Below are 13,946 nucleotides of genomic sequence, written 5' to 3'. Positions count from 1 at the left end.
GGCATACATATATAGAGAGAGAGAAAGAGAGGCAAAAGGAAGTATGGGGGAAAATGTTGGGTGACTATGGCAGAAAAAAAGGGCAAAAGGTAAAAAAAAAAGAGAGATGACACAAGGCTTAGTTCAGCCAGCTATAGAAGATGGAAGCGGAGGGCACAGATGCGGAGGTGGTGGTGTACGGCCCAGTCAGCCGGCAAAAAGGACATTCTAGGCTCTTTGCCCTCTGTTTGTGTTTAGTTTGCAAATTTCTTTTGATGTCTTTTAATTTTAATGAGTTGGGGGTAAAACGAGACGAGATGATACGAGCCAGAATTTCTAGAGAAGCGGCAAAACTAATTAGAAGCAAAATAAAAAGGGCTTAAGTCTGGGCAAAAAGAAGAAGAAACAGAAATAATATATAAAAGAAGCATCTTCTTGTCATTAGATACACATCTTATGCATCTGCTTATCGATTTTATCTACTGACTCATTTGCATTGTCCACTCTGAAGAGTAAATAACTCTTTTCTATATATCTATGCCAGTGGCTAAAGACCCTTTCTGAACTATAAAAAAAAAAAATTGTTTCTGTATCTGTGTAGTCGGGTTACAGGCTTGGATACATTTGCTGACTGTCCTCTTTATTGCTGCTGCTGATGATGCTTATCTAACAAATGTGGCCATCCAGGTTTGTTGTAAGCAACCTATCTTCACCCCCCACTTTCCACTTGGCCAATGCTCCTTAGTACCTTACGGTTTACGATGGCATCCTGCTGCATCACAAAACTCACATGCAGGAAAACGGGCTATGTCATGGGGTAATTTGTCACACAGCTGCTGCCTGCTGCCTGACTGAGATACCGATACCTACACCTACACCTATGTATATGTATACTGTTTGTGTGTGTGTGTGTGTGTGTTTGTGTCCTTCTCCCTTGACTGTTGTCAATAACTCAGCGCTTAATTGCTCATCTTTCAACGTCCCCAGGTTCCCAGTTGTCTAGCCTTTTGAGAGTTGGCCAACAAATTAGAAAATATCCAAAGAAAAAGTAGAGAAAGAGAGAGAGAGAGAAATATCATAGTCGGTCTGCACACACTCACACTGACATACACAATGTAGGTTAAATTAATAGTGACACTAGCTTCTCGGACTTGTGGCATGGCCGCGAGCCAAGTTGCTGCTTCTTTTGAACCACCTGGCGGTGCTTTGATATTATTTTTTTTTTTTTTTCAGCCTCTGGCCAGCCAGTTGGGCAACTTCTTTTGCCGTTTGCTGTTTGTTTTTCTGCATTTTTTCGTTCGGTGAATATTTCATAAATTGAAATGTACAGTTAGTTAATTACACGCTCAATTGGCTCTAAAAGAGAGGCATTAGCAGCAGCAGCGGCAGCAGCTATCGGGCCAAGATGCTGAGGGAAGGCGGCAAGGCCTAGCAATTTCTGACTGCATTTTTAATGGTTGTCATAAGAGATTTATCGCCAAATAGTCTTAGGCTAATGGTAGACACGGGGTTTCTTTTCCCCAATGATCATTGGTTATGCTCTCCCAGCTTGGGTGTAGATTATAGACTGATATAATGGATGGGTATTGCAATGCACAAACAGAGCAAGAATTTTTGCAAATCTTCAACTTCCTACTCTTTAAAGTATAATTAACTTTGTTACTCTATGTTAACTATAAGCACCATCATCTGTTCATTCAATTTAGCTAACTAACCTATTCGGTTACCCATTCATCAATCATTTATGTAGAGGGAAATAGGAAAAAAAACGTTCCACATTTTAAATGTCAACACATTCACGCACATTTCTACTCCAATTCCCATTTGAAAACTAAAAACAAATTGCCGAGGCGAAGCCCGCTAAAAATTTAAACATCAAAATGTGTTTTTTTCGGCTGACTTCCTGATTAACTCGAACAGCAGCCACAATAACAACAACATCAACAACAAGAGAAAAGCAAACTAAAATCCCTCGAACAACCAAATTGATTAATTGATGAAGCACAGTTTTCATGGAAAAGAATCTGGAACGTGTGTATTCAAGAGGAGATATATGTATACTATGTTATATGTATGCATAGTAGGCCACATGGCCCGACACAATTTGCATAAATCGAAATACAAAAAGCAAGTTGACTGCGCTGAAAATCGGGAGCAAAAGATATTTATCTTCCACTGTCTGTCTGTCTGTCTGTCTGTCTATCTGACTGAACGCAAAACGCGTGGAGCATCGAGTGTTTGAATGAGTGTCAAATTAAATTGATCAATTAAGCAATTGACGTGCCTCGGGCTTGGGTTTTTCCATAGTAAAAAATGCAACCCAAAATGCACACATCGACTGGAATGGATGGAAATGGAATGGTGAAAGGATGAATAGTCTGCTTTAGAATGGGGTATGATGTTTTCGTGTTGGTTGTGCTGGGGATTGGGAATGGTTTTGGATGGCTACGACTTAATGCGTCTACAACAAGTGACGCAAATTGTGATGGGTTGCGTCTGGGTTAGGTTTAGTTGCCAGCCATGTGCATCAGCTGCCATGTGGCTCTGCTAGTGACAATTTCTGTCAATTCAGCGGCGCTAATCAAGCAAGAGACAGTCGAGCATTTAAACAGGCTCCGGGTTGAGTAGAGGTCTACGGGGTGGGGAGGGGTTGGTGGTCTGGGTGGGTGTTTTACTAGACAAATTGGCTGCGATTGCAGTTAGTTTCCTAACTCCTGCTTAAAGCCCAACAACATGCGGGTAGGTTCCATATCCCAGTTAAAAGAGAGAGGGAAAGAAACCCAAACCGAACTACCGACCCACCGACAGACAGACAGACAGACAACGTCATATAATCCATCAACTAAGCAGACAGTTGCAGCAACGGCGACGACTCGAATTTCCCCCCAGTTGTAATCAAATCAAATGACAACGCAGACAGCAGCACCAACTTCCAACTTTGTTGAAGCCCAAACGGAAGACAACTGTCTAACTAGAGACAAGAACAACAAACCAGAGAAAGACAGACATCATGTAACTCCTTCACTCCCTCCCTCCTTCTTTCTATCTATCTCTCTGGAGACACATACAGGAACTAAAGCCTAGCTTACACACTGTCTGCATGATTCTGCTGACTATTGTCACATTTGATGGCCAACACTTTTGATGTTTTAATAATAGCTTGTGGAGGCGTCACTCAAAAAAAAAAAAAAAAAACTCGCAAAAAAAAAAAACCATTGACTAATGAATGGAGAGAGTAGGAACGAACAAGAAATGTTTTAGTTAGTGATTATTACACTAACTGATAAAAAACAACAGTTTCTATTTTTAAAGTCAAGTAAATGCATTTAAATAAATAAAATAAAGTATCCATTTACACTTTAACTAAGTATCCATTTACACTTAGTTAACTTACGTTGACTTAGATAACTAACTTAACGTCTAGACTTTAAGATGATTTATAAAGCATCTACATATACGCCCATATTTAACCACCTTCAAACTCGGAATATAAAGATGATAAATAATCACTGATCACTGGCATTCAAAACTGTTAAAAGACTTTGTGAAACAAAAATTCTCAATATTCATTCACAGCAGAAGTTATCCCCTCTCTCCCCCTTAAATTTTTCTCTTTGGGAACTCACTTCTATGTATATACTGAGCTTAAAAAAATTTGCATACCCGGCCACAAAAACCAAAGACAGTTGACAACTTTTTTATTTGCCTGTAACTGTCTGGCGAACATGCAGAAGCCTCGCCCCTTCCGTTTTAACCCTCTTGCCTATGCTTTCACCCACTCACTTCTACTACTACTTCTTGTACTCTCTGGAGCTGTCTCTTGCCCCACATGATGTATTTTTCTATTATTGTGACAGGCTTGAGACTCTGTCGACTCTTGACTGTCTCTCTTGCGTTCGTACGTACAATTGTGACTGTGTGTGTGTGAGTGTGTTTGTCTGTCTGTCATCCACTCGAAAGCCTGGCGAAAAGTTTGAGGGCTTAAAGGCACTTAAAGCCCGTTCCCCTGTATTGATTTTCGACAGTAGCCAAGTTCATTAAAGTCACATCAGGTCCCTGACTCCTACCAACCGCAAATAGATACGACAAACAAACGAAGCGCGCCCACAAATCAACGCCTAACCACAGAGGTCTAACCGAAAAAGAATGAAAAAAAAAGAAAATAGAGGAAAATCGGTGCTGCTGCTGCCGACGACGACGTCGCCGCCATTTTGTCTGTCCTTTCTATGGACGATGTCGACCATTAAATATGCAAAAAGCAACATGCGAAAAAAGTGTTGCATACTTTCAGTTGCTGCGTCAGACCGCAAAAAGGCAACAGCAGCAGCAAAGCAAAAACGAGGCGAACAGGAAACCGGAAAAATAAATAAAACCGAAAAAAAAAAATCGAAAAGAAAGACATGGCAAGAGAAGAGATAGGGAGAAGACGCCAAAAAGGGAAGAGCTGCCCCCACATTTTGGTCGAGCTATTCATTAGCATAGACATAGAGAGCAATATTGAATTTCTATGCCTCGGCGGATGATTGTGAGTGAGTGGGTGTGAGTAAGTGGGCGTTGGGTTGGCTTTGCATTCGTGTGAGGTCGCAAGGTTGCGAAAAAATGTTTCACGCTTTGGTAAGCTGAGGAAATCACAGCAAAGCACTGGAGCGTAAGAAGGGCAAAGGCAAGTGAAGTAAAGACACCCTAGAATGAAAGGGGCAACCAGCCGACAGCCCGACAGGCTCAAGCAGCGCCTGGGGATCAAATTAGTCGAGTTTTTTCTCTCTTCACTCTCTCTCTGTTCATATTTTGTTAAAAAGAATGCGGCAAATTCTAGACTTTATGCATGTTATAAGTGGTGAGTAAAGTGCTTAAAAAGGGTTGAGAGTCGCATGGCATATGTATGTACATATGTAGATGTGGGAGTGGTTTGCTCTAAAGTGGCAGCCTGACAGTCTTCACATGTCAATAATACAAACAGGATGTTTCTAGGGGAAGGCGGGGCGCAAACACGGAAGCCAAAGGATATTGACAGCATTTATAAAAAGATATAGAAAAGTGTCTATACCGTCAAAAACGTTAAACAAGTCGAAAAAAAGTTTTTATAGAATAAGAATTATACTCATATATCCATTTTATTAAATCAAATTGGTTTAAAATAGAGAACAAATGATATTTGCTTGAAAACAAAATGTATCAAAAGGATAAAGATCGTTGTTTAATACTAAATCCCACTAAAGAGAGAGGGAGAGAGATTTTCATGACATCTTAAAAAAGTTGAAGATTTGATAAATCAGAAAAATGGTATACAGCGGTGTATTTTTTTTTTTAGTAACTGCCTTTTAGTTCCTTTTATCAACTTGTTAAGCTGGTAAACCTGAGTTCGCTCTTCCTCTGTCTGCCAGTTTGACAATCAATTGAAGTAACAGAACTTTCGGCACCCCCACTGAACATCCTGTTGCCCGCTTTGTCTGCGGTTTGTCATCGTCCTCCTCGTCATCATCATCATCATCATCGTGTGTGGTACGCCTCTATAGGAATTTTTATGAATTATAAAAGCGAAAAAAATATGTAAAAATGTTTTTTGAAAACATTTTTTCTGGGAGATGACAGAAGAGAGGTTGAGTTTGAGTTGAGTTGAGTTGAGTCGACGACGACATTGACAATGAGGCGGTAGTAAGTGGCTGCTGCAACAACAAAGAGCTGATTGACAGGATGAGAATGACGAGACAAAAATGCCAGCACACACACATATAGAGACACAGAGTTATAAAGATGGGTTATGTAGGTGGTATAAAAGTATAGGGGGTAAAAAGTGGGCAGAGGGTATGGGGTAGTAGGGTGGACAGACAGTCGTTAGGCCGATCAACGGAGCGTGGCCAGGACATACACGGATGACATGTGGGTTGAGGGGCTCAGACTCAAGCTCTATCGATTTTTTTGTTTTGTTTTCCGTTTTCGGAGCTGGAGTTGGGTTTTTTTTCGGTTTTTTGAAAGAGGACTAAAAGGGTTCAATGTGCAATTGCAGCTGTGCCTCAGCGAGTTGGTACATCATTTTTCATTGTGTTTTTGTTCGTGTTGTGTCTCTTTGTGTGCTTTTTGGTCCAGACAAATTAGCCATGGTTGATTAAGTTTTAGCACTCACATGGTAAATGCTAGAGACAACAACAAACCAGGTGAATCGAAAGACAACTCCGTTGTCCATATGTTGTTTGCTCATTATGGTTTATGACAAACCCAACATTTAACAAATGATTGCAATTAGTTAAATTGCCTCTAATCATCATTGCAATGTTGAGGTCTCAAAATCTTTCATAGATATATGTTGGTCGATTGCTGTTGTTGGTTTCTTTTTTGTGTGTGTCTTTCCACCTTTTGTTGCACACGTGTGGCTTATAGTTAACCAACAATTTTTTATTGTTTTTTCTTGATTATAGAAATCATGTTTAGTCTTTTTTAGACAATTGTGACATAGTTGGGGCCCAACAACATACAAATAACTACATATAGACACAAAGTCGAAACATATGGTTAAGGCAGCGGGTCTTTAATGGCTCCCGGAACAGGGCGGCATGTTAAAACACAAAGTTTGGTTTTTTGTTGTTTTTTTTTCTGTTGTTCCGTTGGGTTTCAAATCGGTTTGCGGGTTTTGTGGTCATAAAATTTAACGCTTGTTTGGGGCCACTGTGTGGCAGGAAAGGTTTTAGGTTTCCTTTTTATTAGCTTTGGATTTGTCTCTTTCTCTATCTATCTGTATGTGTTTGTGGTTGCCTCTTGTTTTTTTGTTTTTTTTTTTTTATAAGGTAATGAGCATTAAATGAATAGCTTAGTGGTTACTTGACTTAAGTTGTATTGGCAAATTGTTTTACCAGTATTCAATTGCTAGCAAAATTGAAAACTAACAAAAATTGAAAACTTTTAAGTTCAGGCCAAGACAAGCTGAGAACTATTAAGCGATTATTTCTGTTATGTTAGAAAAAGTTGCGAAAATTTTAAACTTTTTCAATGTGAATGACAAAATTGAAGGAAAGGTTGGTGGAGATCATATAAAAAGAAACTCTTTTGACATTTCTATAAAATTTTTACCAGCTTTTTCTTTGCCTAAATCTTACTTTAAAGAGATTATTATAACCAGATCAATGTTTAAACAATAATGAATAGTTTTACACGGATTGTCGAAGTTTCAAGTGCTCAAAATTGTACTTTTAAACATTTTCAGTCCATTACAACATTATTAAGGGTCACTTTAAATTATATATATTTGTTTTTCAATTTAAGTTGAAGATATAGTTAAGTAACTTTCACTCAATAAATGCGATTCCTGCATTTCCTTTTAGAAAATTTCCATATTTATATATGAATGCTTAAAAAAACATAATTCAAATCGGTTTGACTTAACCCTGTTATTAGTATTTTCTTGGGACTTTGCTTTCTTTTCCCTTTGGTTTCTTAATTTTTGTTTAATTTCTTTAAGTTTTTTGTTTTTATGAACATTGATTGAAGACTTTTCATTTCTGTTTTGTTCTTCTGCTCGATGTAGGTATGTATATTTGTTCTAATTTAAATATTCTCACAGTACTGTATCAGCAAAGTCAAACCCTTTTCTCGTCACATGATAGACCACACACACACACACGCACACAAAGGTCCACTTCCTTTTTTAGTTGTTTGTGCATTTTGTTCTGCTTTTTTCCTCTCTCTTCTTGTGTTTTTATTAAAAGTGCTGCGACATTTCCTTAGCCATCATTTGGATCGACCCTTATCATGCTTGATGACACTGTCGCTGTTTATGTAAAACTGCCTACCATGAGAAGGAGAACCCCTAGATGAGTGCATATATATGTACATGCATACACTCTCGTAAAATTATAATGCCGATGACGATTTCGTTGAGCTAATTAACTTTCGGTTACAGTTCACTGAATAAAATTGCGATCAGACTGAAGTCTGAAGACTTATTAAGTATAAATATATGTGTAGAAGAGTGCCCCGATCTCACTCTCTGACTCTCCCGAAACCACACTGAACGGAAATGAATCGCCGTTCGTCATCAAGTTGCGCCTGACGATGATGACTTCCCGCATGCATTACGTAGCCTTCTTCTTCAAACTCCACCTCCTATTCTTTAGTCGTCTCTTTTGTCTGTCGATTTGTTAAAGGCATTCATGCAAGACTCTCTTTTTGGAAAATTGGCCATTGGTCGGACCGACTTATGGATTCTACGTGAACAAAAACATTTTACGCATCACAAAACAATAAAACGTCATTAGCTCAGGGTCGTCTCCGAGCCGAGCCCCAAAAAAATACACACACACAAGAAATAAATGCGGGAGACAACAAATTTGGTTTGGTAATTAAGTTCTAAGTTGCCAAATGCAACTCATGTATGCAACACACACAACAATCGAGTCTCGATTCATTAATCAAGGTCCACTCCTCATCTCTAATTTTTTTTTGGTATCAGTTTGAAAAAGTTTTGTCATACATGCAAACTAATTTTTCACAGTCAACACATTTAATAGACAAGATTCATTTAGACCCAACCAACAAAATTCCTCATGTAAATTTTTTATTCCCCTGTGCCTGAATTTCCACTCCTCTTTAACTGCCGCCCTCGGGCCACATGCCAGGTGTCAAAAATGTTTGAATGAAACTTGCCCATTTAGGCCAGAACAAAAATTCAACTCGAGGGTTGCCCAGAAACTTGTTTTGTTTTGTTTTTTTTTTTCTATGTATGTAATTAGAGCATCTGATGTTTGTTAGTATGTTTTGCAGGGTTAAAGTGCCAAATGCTGTCGAAACTCAAAAAGGGTTACACCAAAGATGGCCATTATCAACTTGAAAAGGCAGAGTGGACATTCTAAAATTTATGAAAATCAAGAAATATAATCTCAAATGCATTTCACCAAAAGGGAAAAACCTATTAAACATTTATGTAGAGGCCTTTTGAAATATGACTCTTGGGTTACTTAAAGGACATTATGGGAAAGAGTCCTACATGACACTTGAAAATTGTCGCATTGTCTCTAATGTGAAAATTGTCTATAAATATTTTAGAAATGGAAGAACTAAGAACTAACGAACTTTCTGTTTCACTATTTTACCATTTTTATTTTGAAATGAAATTAGACCAAAGATAATTTGCCTTATAATTGGAAGAATTTGATCCCGACTATTTATTCTTGATTAAAGAGAATTTGAATTTATTCATATTCTAAAACCTCTCTTTATCGTTCATCTCTCAAGTTTAATTTATTAAGTGAGTTTGATATTTAAAATGCATTAGATAGTTAAAAAATTAACCAACAAGCAACTGAGAAACTTGTCCACCATTGTATAGAATTTTTTTGAATTATTTATTATAAAGATTTCTGGTTTATTTTTAGAATCAATGTTGTTTAGCATTCAGCATTAGGTGTAGTATAATTCACATAAACGTCTTTATGAATGAAATATTCTTAAGACATTAATGGAATACACATTCTTAGGCTTCTATTTAACTCTTTTGGTTTTTTTGTGGGCTGTTAATGTGAAAATTATTGCATTTGCCATTTAGTTTTTTGCCTTTCTCTCATTTTTGCACCTGAATCTTGCGTGTCTGTGTGAATGTTTGTTTGTTTTGCTTGTTGTGTCTGCTCTGGCAGAAAAAGCAATCAAGAAAATTTATATCCATCAAGGCATTGAGGCGAAACTGTCATTCTCCGTTTGCCGCAGAAGTTCTCTGTCCTAACAGAACCACTTGTACATATCTTCCCACATAGTTGGTGTTTGGGCCTTTCGGTTATACATAGAATATATGTAGATACATGTAGCAGATAGCCTAGGGGCCAATGTGTTGCCTGGTCTGGCTGCCTGTCGTTCTGCCTCTTCGGCCCTGTCTTCTAATTAATTAGCATCTAACTAAGAATAATGTTTCCTGTGCGGTGGCCGAGCCACCAACAAGAAGAAAATGCGACCACAACAAACGACCACAGCGAGTCGCCTCGAGTCGTTGGACTGTCATAACTTGCCCCAAAGTTTATTTGTTTTGGCGGCGCACAAAAGATACACAGCAGAAGATACACATAAACATATAGATGCACACAGGTGCCACAATTTCGTTCAAGGAAGAGATACAATTTTTTGTTGGCTTTAGGTTTCTCCATTTCGCTGTTTCTCTCTGTTTTATAGTCTCAATTTTTTGAGGTTCCTTTTTCTTCTTTATTCTGGTTGCACTTGTGAAAAATTTTCAAGTGTTGCGGCCTCATAAAAAGTAGCCAAATGTATCTATGTATGTACATATCTACGTGTCCAAGTGTTCTGTGTGTGTGTCTATTACTTGGCATGTTGTTGAGAATTTTTCGTGTAATGACTTGGCGCCAGCTTACTTACTTAGTTCTTGTTGTTGGTATTTTATATGCTGCCACATTTGTTGTGTGTCTTTAGAAGCTTAAAGGCAACTTGAAGTTTTCAACAGTTTTTATTTTCTTGTGTTTTTTTGTTGGTCTTCATTTCCTTTCAATTTTCTTTTTGTGGTGGCGTCGCTTAATTAGTACACCACCAACAAAAAAAACCAAAGAAAAAACCCCCCAAAAAAAAAGTTATGTGTTAAAGTATCTGAAATATTTCAAGTTGTCAGCCAAGTGGAAAGCTTAGAAGGCGATTAATTTGACAGTTGGAATTTGTAACGTAAATGTTTAAAATGGAATTAGAATTATCTAAACTAAACACACAGAAAACAAATAATAAACTGGAAACTTCCTATCAATATTAAAGATTTCTTATCTATTGACAAAAAAGAAACCTGTGGAAAAATATCTCAATCAGCGTTTTTATTTTCGTTTAACAAAACTTAATCATTCAATCACTCACACAAATAAGAATCTGCTTAGTCTACAACGAAAGATGTTTTTTTTTTACCCCGCCTATCGAAACTTATGCATATTAAGATAAAACCACAAACAAGATTTTCTTCATCATTAACAGAGGAAAAGAGGAAGGCGGAAAAAAAGTTGCTTGGTTTTGTTTTTTTTTTCTTAAGATTATGCCTCAATGGCGCCTGAGGGGTGCTGCCAACTTGTTTACACAAAAATTTTAATTGCTGTAATTATGATTTTTACACGAAATTAATTATGCATACGCGATTACTCTGGCTACTGCCTGCCAGATATCTCTTCTTCACTCAATTCTAAACAAATGAATAACTACTTAAGAAATGGAGGGGGCGAGAAATGAAATGAAATGAAAAGAGGAAGAGAGTGAGGGTGAGGGGTGCTGGCACAGAGAGAAGAAGTTTAATTGCCAAACATATTTCCACTTAATTACCTTGATGAAGAAGAAAAAAGAAGGAAATTATGAAATTACTGGCTATATGTGTGAGTGTGTGAGTGTAAGAGTGTTTGAGATACAATCAAACCCAACAACTAGCTGCATCTGTTAGATAAAAATCTTTTCTTCTTGAAAGAAATTCATTTCTTTATTTTCTTCTTCGTCGTCTTGTATTTCTTTTCTGTGTTTATTTTTTATGACCTAGTGCTTCTGGTTGTAACATTTCGTATCGCATAAGATATAGCAGGTTATTTTGATTAGCCCAAGATGTTGACAGTTTGACTTTTTGTTAATTTGTGTTTAATTAATGCGTTAGAGGGGAGAATTCTTTTGGCTGTGTTTCTACATACTCGACTTAGTTTTTTTTTCTTCTTTTGTTTATAGGAATCTGTGTGGTATTCCAAAATGGGAAACAGAACGAGAGAGAGAGATAGAGGGGAAAGCATTTTAGTCATTTTTCGGTTTTGATAATGAAATTAGGTTAGATATGCATGGAATGAAAAGTATCTGATAAAGTCAAGAAGAAAGGTGTAAAGAAATTTAGATAAGACTAATCAAAGTTAAATATCCGTTAAACTATAAAGAAGTTATATCGTTATATGTAAATGATATTTGAATATGTTTACTCTGTTACTAATGTATGACTTTCTTTGTAATCTCTAACTAATAGAGTATTAATCTATAGTTTCGCAAAGCTTGGTAACAAGAATTTGTTGCAGCAGAATAACTTTTGTAGTCAAATTTAAGACTTACATTTGAAAAGTTACAACATTTTCGTAAGATTTTTCGAAACTAGATACAAATTGTTTAACATTTTTCAAAGTTTAAAATCTTTTCATATTCCTATAAAAAACAGAGAGAAAAGTATTTCACACTTGATAATTTGTTAAACTATTACGGCCATCAATTGAAACGAATGATTATATTTAATACAATTAACTATATCTAATTTATTATATTCAATTAAACCAAATAGATTTTTTCCCATTTTCTATGTCTTGTATTATGTAAAACAATTAAAAATTATTTGCTAATTCTAATTTGTCGGCTCGTTTGATATCCGATTGAATTACTCATTTATATTTTTATTGGTTTTTTTTCCTGTCAATCGATGATTATTTTATGACTCGACATTTGTTTATGCAATTTTATTTGCCTTTGCTTGTATTTATTTGTTTCATTGAGTTGAACAGAAAAAAAACTGTTGATTTGGTCATCAAGACAAGTTTTTGTTGTTTTTCTTAATAATATTCTTTATTTTGAAGAAAAGAATATTGGCTAAAGATTTTTTAATTATAAGATTTGTTTAATCTTAATTGTTGCTGACTTCAATATCTTTGAGTTAATTAAGTTTTGGGTAAAACTTGCTTTTTCAGCGTATTCTGTTTATTTATACACATGGCACTGGTTTTTCGAGAGGGGTTTGGAAAATAAACTAAAAAAAATCTTATTAGAAAATGTCATAAGCACAAAATTTATATTTTTGTTTGTTTAATTTCAAACATTTTTGTCAAATATTGTAAAACGTCATATTACACTTATTACACATATTCCTAACATTTTACTTAATTAACTTTTTAGTTGCTTTTTTGTTTTAAATTAGCACACCTTTTTCTTTAACTTACCTAAGCGTTCAACTTTGAAAATATTGTTTATGTTTTGCATTTAATTTTCAAGTATTTTCGCCGTTGGGTTTTGTTTCGTTTTTGCTGATTGTATCCTTTTTTGAGTGGTGCAAGTGTATATAATATTTTTGTATAAACTTGTTTAATATTTTGTTACCAAATTGGTAGTACAGTAAAGTGATATTAGCAGATTATTTTCTTTGCTTTTTTATTTAAGAAAAATGCAATACACAAATGCAGATTTATATTTGTTGTTTTGATATGTTTAGTACTCTAACTAGAGATACTTTCTATGGGACTGAACGCTCTAATTCCTTGCTTTTTCTTTACATAGTGCGCAGCCTTGGTTTATTTATTTATTTTTCTTTAGTTAGCACAAATTTCACACAATTCGCCTTGCGGCAAATGCACACAGTTGCCGCATTTTAGGGCATTTCTTGTTGGTTGCTTGTGAGTTTATTTCTTTTGATTTTTCGTGTTTTGGGTTCACAGAGCAATAATCCAACGGATGATACCAAAAAGATAGATATACACGCGCGCGCGATTCGCGATAACCGACAGAAACGTACGTACGGATATTTTTCTCGAAAAGATTGTTTGCCGCAGCAGCAACAGTGTTGATGCCACAAGCGCTGGGATGAGACTGAATCGGAGTTGAATGCAACACCAACCACCGTCCAAAAAACGCAAACCGAGAACGAATATTTTCTGCTGCAGCAACAGCGGCAGCAGCGACTACGACGCTGACGTTTTTTTTTGGTCTATAACTGTCACTGTGGGGGTGGAGAGGAAAATTCACTCCGTTTGCCTTAATCGTTGGGAAATGCCTGCGTTTCGCTTGCTTTGTAACGCGCCGCACGAAGGTTGACGAGCGATTGAATTGAATAAACGTTGTAAACTTCCACAGGAGCCTCTAACACAACGGCAACGATGTAAAAACCGAACAAACACTGCAAACCCAGTGTGTGAGTGCCGCCTGGGATTGTTTGTGGATGCTAAGAGATACAGAGAGACAGGGAGAGAGAGAGTCTCTATGAGTCTTGTAATAAGAGAACG

At 36.6% G+C, this 13,946-nt stretch overlaps 1 protein-coding gene across 1 annotated transcript in view; it reads right to left on the bottom strand.

Moving 5' to 3' along the window:
- Positions 1-13,733, bottom strand: part of smal (smoke alarm) — a 41,319-nt gene extending 27,586 nt beyond the window's left edge. Inside the window, exon 1 of the mRNA XM_068295239.1 lies at positions 12,891-13,733. The gene's annotated coding sequence lies outside the window, so the exon portion shown is untranslated. The remainder of the gene's footprint in view (positions 1-12,890) is intronic.
- Positions 13,734-13,946: the final 213 nt, after the last annotated feature.

The sequence above is a fragment of the Drosophila tropicalis genome, unplaced genomic scaffold (assembly GCF_018151085.1).
Source record: "Drosophila tropicalis isolate 14030-0801.00 unplaced genomic scaffold, ASM1815108v1 contig_845, whole genome shotgun sequence".
Lineage (NCBI taxonomy): Eukaryota > Metazoa > Arthropoda > Insecta > Diptera > Drosophilidae > Drosophila > Drosophila tropicalis.
Note: the sequence above shows the minus strand (reverse complement) of the source record. Positions and strands in the feature narration are given on the sequence as shown.